General features: G+C 32.3%; 1 long non-coding RNA gene across 1 annotated transcript; it reads right to left on the bottom strand.

Moving 5' to 3' along the window:
- Positions 1-2,868: 2,868 nt before the first annotated feature.
- LOC105460494 lies at positions 2,869-5,729 on the bottom strand. The gene is made up of 3 exons (XR_975836.1): positions 5,665-5,729; positions 4,551-4,813; positions 2,869-3,127 (listed from the first exon to the last, which is right to left on the bottom strand). It is a non-coding gene; the product is annotated as an uncharacterized LOC105460494 (long non-coding RNA).
- Positions 5,730-7,027: the final 1,298 nt, after the last annotated feature.

Raw genomic sequence — 7,027 nt, 5'->3', positions numbered from 1 at the left:
TCGCTACCTCTCTAATTCGAAGTTGTAATTATGTGTAACCGTGAGTAATATAGCCTGCAGGTATTTTGTTTTATGGTTACAAATGTATTTATTACATGTATGCAATAAATAATTCACTATTAAATGTTGGTTTTTTTTTCTCTAAAAGCCATTATAATCGGAAAATTATAAGCTCTCGTACAAACCTCTGTAAGTCAAATTTTCATATACATATGTTAACTTTCTAGTTTTACTCAAATTTCTATAAGTCGAAAACTCTATAACTCAAATAGTTTTTCTGGTCCCTTGAGATTCAAGTTATCGAGGTTTAACTGTATTTTTATCTTTATTTATATTTATCAAGTTATAATTATTTAAAGGTTGGTAAATTTTTCCTAAATTTTTAGTGTATCGTTTTTTTTTTGTAAAAGAGTGTTTAAATGGGATATATTAAAGATGAGGTATATTAAATATGGGGTACGTTATATATGGAGTATATTAAAAATCTTTATAATTACAACGTCAACAGTTAAAAATAAAGTATACATGTATATAATTGTGATATAACTTACAGTTAAATATTTTATTAATATTACATAAGTTTATATTTTGTTTGGTAATTGTCCGAACATAAACTGGTTTCGGTTATCAAGATATTAAATATCATTAAAAAGAGCAAATGGTTTTGACTCGGATTAACATACGTTTTTGGAACAGAAAGACTTATATTGTAAATTACATTTACATACACAAAAAATAACAAAAAAAATGAAAAAATGAAATAATGAAAAATAAAAATAATTAAAATAAGGTATAAATCAAATTGTTAAACGACATTTCAAACGCGCATCATCGCAATTAACACATATAATTTCGTACTGATAATTACGCGGCACGTTCCGCTGAACGGTTCGAGAAGCTCTGAGGTTTCCGGAGAAATTTCGCGATCACGTGTATGAGCGCTTTTAGAAGCGCTATACATATAATGAAAGTATAATGGATGAAAGTATAATGAATTATTCCTCTATAATAAAAAAAGTAAAATTTGAAACGCTTTCTCAAAATAATTTTTGTAAATTTTGTTCCAGGCTTCTCAGAAAATCTATTAAAACGATTAACGTTTATAAATATATACAGCATTTATCCCCATGTTTTCTTCCAGATTTATGCCAATATAAGCACAATCTATGGTAATTGATTAACTTTATTCGTTAATAAATCTGTAAATAATGATCTGAGCCGAAATTGATAAAGGAACTTTTAGTTCAAAATTTCATTTTCTTTCACAACTTAAAATGTTAATTAAGAGTTTTGGGACACCCTGTATAATGTTTGCATGGAGCCGTAAGCCGTAAGCCGTAAAATACAATAAGGTGAAACGTGGATCAGGTCGTGGTCAATGTACAATAATTATTAGATAAATACATTAATAAGGAAACTAAATCACGCAACAAAGATCTCTTCAGTTCGCAAATAACGCGATGTATCCATTCAATCGTCAATCTTAAAGTGAGCCCTTGGCTTTATCTAACAATTATTGTATATCAACCACGATATGATCCACGTTTCATCTTATTGTATTTTACGGCTCCCTGCGCAAGCATTATTCTTTATATAATCACCATATGGCGTTGTAATCAACGTGGAATATATACATTCGGATTTATTCTTATTTTGATTGACTTCCGCATTGAGTTCGGGATGTATTTTAATGAAGACACACACTGATGATGACTCGAAGAGGAGTCGAAACGTTTGGATACTTTATTTAAATTTGTATGTAAAATATATATCTCATTAAATATTAAAGAAATAATTTGCGCCATAATAACTGCGCTTGACTCTCATTTGCCCGTTTCTATTTGTCAATTTGAAGATCGAGAGTCCGTTTTTATTTTTATATTAGTTATGTATGTAACTAGCAGACATATCAACTAATTGTAAGTTCAATCATTTTTACGCGAAACCCGGTTATCACAATTGACCGGCCCGCGGCGCTGCCTTAATGTTTCCGACAGTCACGATATTGATCACCGCTAATCGGCCGTAAAAGGCGGTACATGTGGTCGCGTTGAAATTTAGAATCGCTCCGCAATTATTGTAAATTGTTGCTCAAAAATTTTCGCGCGTGAGTTGTCGAAAGTGTTCCGTAAAATATTCACTGCGAACCATGCATCATTATGGCATTGCGCGATTTTCGTATTGATGATCGGTCCCAGATGTGTATTGTAATAATTAAGTGCTTCGTCTCCGTGAATCGATCAAAATCTTTTTCGGAATACCGTCTCATCGAGATGCAACAAGTGCGAACAATCGTCATTAGGTTACACTTTATCGGAATTTTATTCCAATTAACGTATTTTAATATACACAATCATTTAATCATTTAATATCGACTCATTGACCCGCGCGCGATGAAAAGAATTAATGACATGCAAATCGTAATTGTACAAATTACAATATACAATTGTAATAAATTACAAGACATCCATAAAATCCAGGAATGAATAAAATGATTTTATTTTTATGAAATATAAAAGCCGTAAAAATATTCTTTACCTCACACATAGTGTATAAAATAATACATATGTATATAATATATATACATATTAAACATCAAAATATTACAGAAATACAAAACAATATTCAACGCACGCAATGCCTACATATAGTTTATGTTATGAAAAGAGGCTTAGAAATATTTAACGTAAATAAGACATAAATAATTTGAATGAATTACACATTGCATTAAAATTGCAACAGTGGAAAAAAACGCGTTAGATTAAATCATATTGAAAATTGTTGATGAATCATAGTAAAATATGAAAATGAGCTGTGCTTCTAATAAAAATACCAAGTTGCATTTTTGAATTTTATAGATCACAATAATCCTATATCACAAATAATTTATCATATAGGGGAAATTCGGGGTGTAACGGACAAGCGATAGTATCGGACAAGAGTTGTTTCAAGCATTTACCGCTAGAGATAGCACCTGTGAGACAATCGGCGTGTTGATTGAAGGATGGGGGTACGGATGACCCAATATTAGGACAGACGGCAGTGGTGTTGCCAAATGGCAATAAATTTTGTGTTTTGAACCGTTGTTTTGAGTGAACAAAGTTAACTTCTGGCTATTGTATTTTGTCTGAAAGTAAGTATAATAGATTTTTAGTTTATGGTTAGAAACAACATTTATTATCATTTAACTGGTAGGCTATAAATCTCGTTAGGCTTACTAATACGCAAGTGACAGCCGATTTTTCGTTGCTGTTTGGGTTGTATCGGACAGATGAGTTGCTGGTTGTATCGGACAACTTATACGGTTAATAAAACTTAAATTCTCACACCATTGCTTTGAAAATAGCAATCTTTTTTATCAATGTGATGCTTGTACCAAAAAAAAGTAAATAAGATGTAATTTTTATTTTTTGTTTATTTTTTATGAAACGAAATGTAAATTTTCAAAGACTTTTCATTTTATTTACTTGTTACTTTAAAAAGTGTTTATTTTTATTTATTGACTTATGTTATACTTACATATAATAATATAAAATAATAATATACAATAAAATATACAGATATAATTATATATAATATAATTTATATGATGTCCGATACAACCCTCCACAAAAAAACATGACAAAAATATAGTGCCTATAAAAAGTATAAAAAACTGATAGATATTTTTATTTTAGAAAACTGAGTTTTAAGAGATGTTTTGGTATAAGAATAAAGTTTTTTATGGAACGCAGTATATTCCAATTTAGCTATTTAAAAAAAAATTATATGTGAAAAAGCTTAGGTGTCCGATACACCCCGATTTTCCCCTACGTGTCATTTTGATATCTGTATGTCTTTCTTGATGGTGCAATTTTAATGGTCAGCAGTGTATATATATAATAATGTAAACGGAATACAATATGAACTGATTTCAACTGCATTGTACGTATATCTGTATTTAAGATTAAGTTATATTTGTTCGTATAGCTGCGTCTTCGATAATTGCTTGTATAAGTTACTGGGTCGTATATACGGGGAAGGTCACTCCACATATTAGTTTTTAAAAATGTTTATTCTTAATGTGATTTGTATAATACACAAGAAAAGATTTACACGAACTCGGTCGCGGCAATAATGTGATATATGAGAGAACTCGGCCTCTTTATTATCGATTATAAGAGGACTCGGCCTCCTTATTATCGGTATATGTGAGGACTCGGCCTCTATGAAAGGACTCGGCCTCTTATCGTCTCGCGGAGGACTCGGTCTCACGATCGTTTTCGAGATCTCGGTTTAACATTTACTATGCGTACGCTTCGCTACAAAAATCGTATGTATCTGGGCCCATCGGGGCTGTCCTTTATATATATGTATAGGGAAACTCTCGGCGAGCATGGGCCAATCCTGAGTCATGCGAGACTCATGGGTTGGTCCTGCCGTTCTCTTTGTTTTTAGACAAAGACGTCGAACACGACGTCGAACGCGATAAGACTGGCGCCGAACTCGGCTATTACTTTATTTATTCAAAACGATGCTTTCTTTATCGTCTGTTCGCTGTGTTTGCTTACCGCTTTGCTCAGCGACGCGGAATGTATGGAACTACGTAGTGGGCCCACTAATATATACGCAACAATTCCCCTTCTCCCCGAATCTTTAAAGAATTTATTGCGAAAAATATCACCTCAGTTCTCAGCTAGAAATCGAAGCCGGATCTCCACGTTTGTTGGATAGGCATCCTATACCATTAGATCACCGAGGCATATGGCCTCTTACTTTAATATGTTTGATATATTCTTGTGAGCCTATTTCTCTAAATTATTTGAATTCACGCCTGAAAAGACACGTTGAATTGTTTACGTTATTATATCGTTTATTACACTCTAAATTCGTTGTAATGAAATTTCACTGTTCGCACTGTAACAAATAGTCAAAATGCGACTGCCCTCTTTGCAGTGAGATTTTACTTTAACTTAAAGTGAACTTGAATCACTGCAGTTAACAGTGACTTTTTCACTCGAATGAATTTTAAAATAGGCTTCAAGAAATAATTTAATAATCAAATATAGTGAAGTAATTGCCTATGAGGAGGGGAATTTTATAGATGCATATTAGCATTGAAAAGTATTAAATTGTTCGATAATTTAATTTGTTACAAGTCTCCGGCTTCATGCAAAGAATTGTGTTTCAAGACCGATAAACCGTGCGGCGCTCAGATCGTGTGTGGTTGGATATTGTAACGATAAGAATTTCACACATCAACACCCGTGTCGGTTCTCAATAGGCAATTACTTCACTATATTTTTTAATTTAGTAAAATTACTTTTCACTATTAATATAATGAATTATTTTTTACCGTCAAAAAATGTTCACTGCTAATAGAAAGTAACTTTTCACTTCTTCTACAGTTAATCACATTTTTTGCAGTGAATCATGCTATTGCAACCATATCACTGTTACCATAACAGTGACATTTTTCACTGTTTCTAATAAAGTGAAAATTTCACTTTAACAAAAGTTAAAACTCACTTTTACATACAGTGAAAATCACTGCATAGCAGTGAAATCCCTAAAATCGACCTTTCACTGCAACGAATTTAAAGTGTATACTTACATTGCAAAGAACATTATCACACATATATATATATACATATATATATATATATGTATATATTACATACATACCTCGGTGGTCTAATGGTATGACGCCCGTCCGACAAACGTAGAGATTCGGGTTTGATTCTTGGCTGAGAGTTGAGGTGATATTTTTCGCAATAAATTCTTTACAGATTCGGGGAGGGAGAGAAGGAGATCTTATAAATGTATAGCGGCGCATCATAGATCAGATTAAATCATTAATCAATTTAAGTTGTTATAAAGTGATTCCGGCTTCATGCAATAAACTGTGTTTCAAGATCGACGAATGTGTGTCGCGCAGTTTGCGTGTGATTGGATATTGTAAAAAATTATTACACATCAACATCCGTGTTGATATCTCGCATGGCCTCTACAATAATATGTTTGATAACATTGAGTAATTCTTCTGAATGTTTGTTTTTTGTTACATAAATATGCACCTGACACGTGTACCTATTTACGTATATAATATTCATGGTAATAATTTATGTACATTTATAACTCGGGAAATAACTATATGGTTATAAATTACACATCGCGCATTGTCATGGATGATGGAACTGTTTGTTTATTTCTCAGGTTTTCTTCTATGCCCGGCGATTTGTCTCGGCTCTGAGTATCGAATATTGTGGAAATTTCTGATGAAAAATCTCCCCACTTCCCCCACTCCACAAGTAGTTGATAAAATTTTCAAGTACACAAATTTTTTCTTTCAACATTTAATTATTTATTTTTTACAATTAAAAACGTATATGCTCTATAATTATTTTTACTTATAAATTCATTTAATAATTTTATCAATGTCATCCATTACAGCCTCAGCTAAATCTCTGTGAATATACTTGTTAGTTCAATTCTCACGCAAAGTGAGAGGCCTAACATGTTGCCGCAAATGCCGCATACCATGGATCGGTACACCGGGTGAAGCCAATGAAGAGGTCGAAATTTGAATACCCCCGTCAGATATTCAAATCTCATGATTTACATTAATTTCTTTAAAGTCTCATAGTTAATATATAAACGTGCGTGTGGATTTTCCGGATGTAGAAATCCACACCCATCTGATTTTGGGGTGTGAGTTGCTGCACACAATCCACACAAAGAACGCCGGGCTTGTTAATGCACATCATTTCTTAAAATTTCTTAAAAGTTCTAATGACATACTAATTATGTCTATCTTTTTAAAACGAAAAAGATAAAGAAACGTGTGATTATATATAAATTATTATATATAAAATACATAATTAATTTTATTATTTTTGTTTTGTACTTCAGCGGGGAATAATTAAATTCACGCACACTGTATTTTCGCGTAAGCGTTTATTGAAATGTTTATTTGAAGTTCGAAATGTCTTTACAAGCGATTGTTATCGCGTCGTGCTTGCACTGCACGGACGGCACGTCGAGATGT

This window comes from Wasmannia auropunctata, unplaced genomic scaffold (genome assembly GCF_000956235.1).
Source record: "Wasmannia auropunctata unplaced genomic scaffold, wasmannia.A_1.0 LD320909.1, whole genome shotgun sequence".
Classification (NCBI taxonomy): Eukaryota; Metazoa; Arthropoda; class Insecta; order Hymenoptera; family Formicidae; genus Wasmannia; species Wasmannia auropunctata.
The sequence above is the reverse complement of the archived record's forward strand: the minus strand, read 5'-3'. Positions and strand labels throughout refer to the sequence as shown.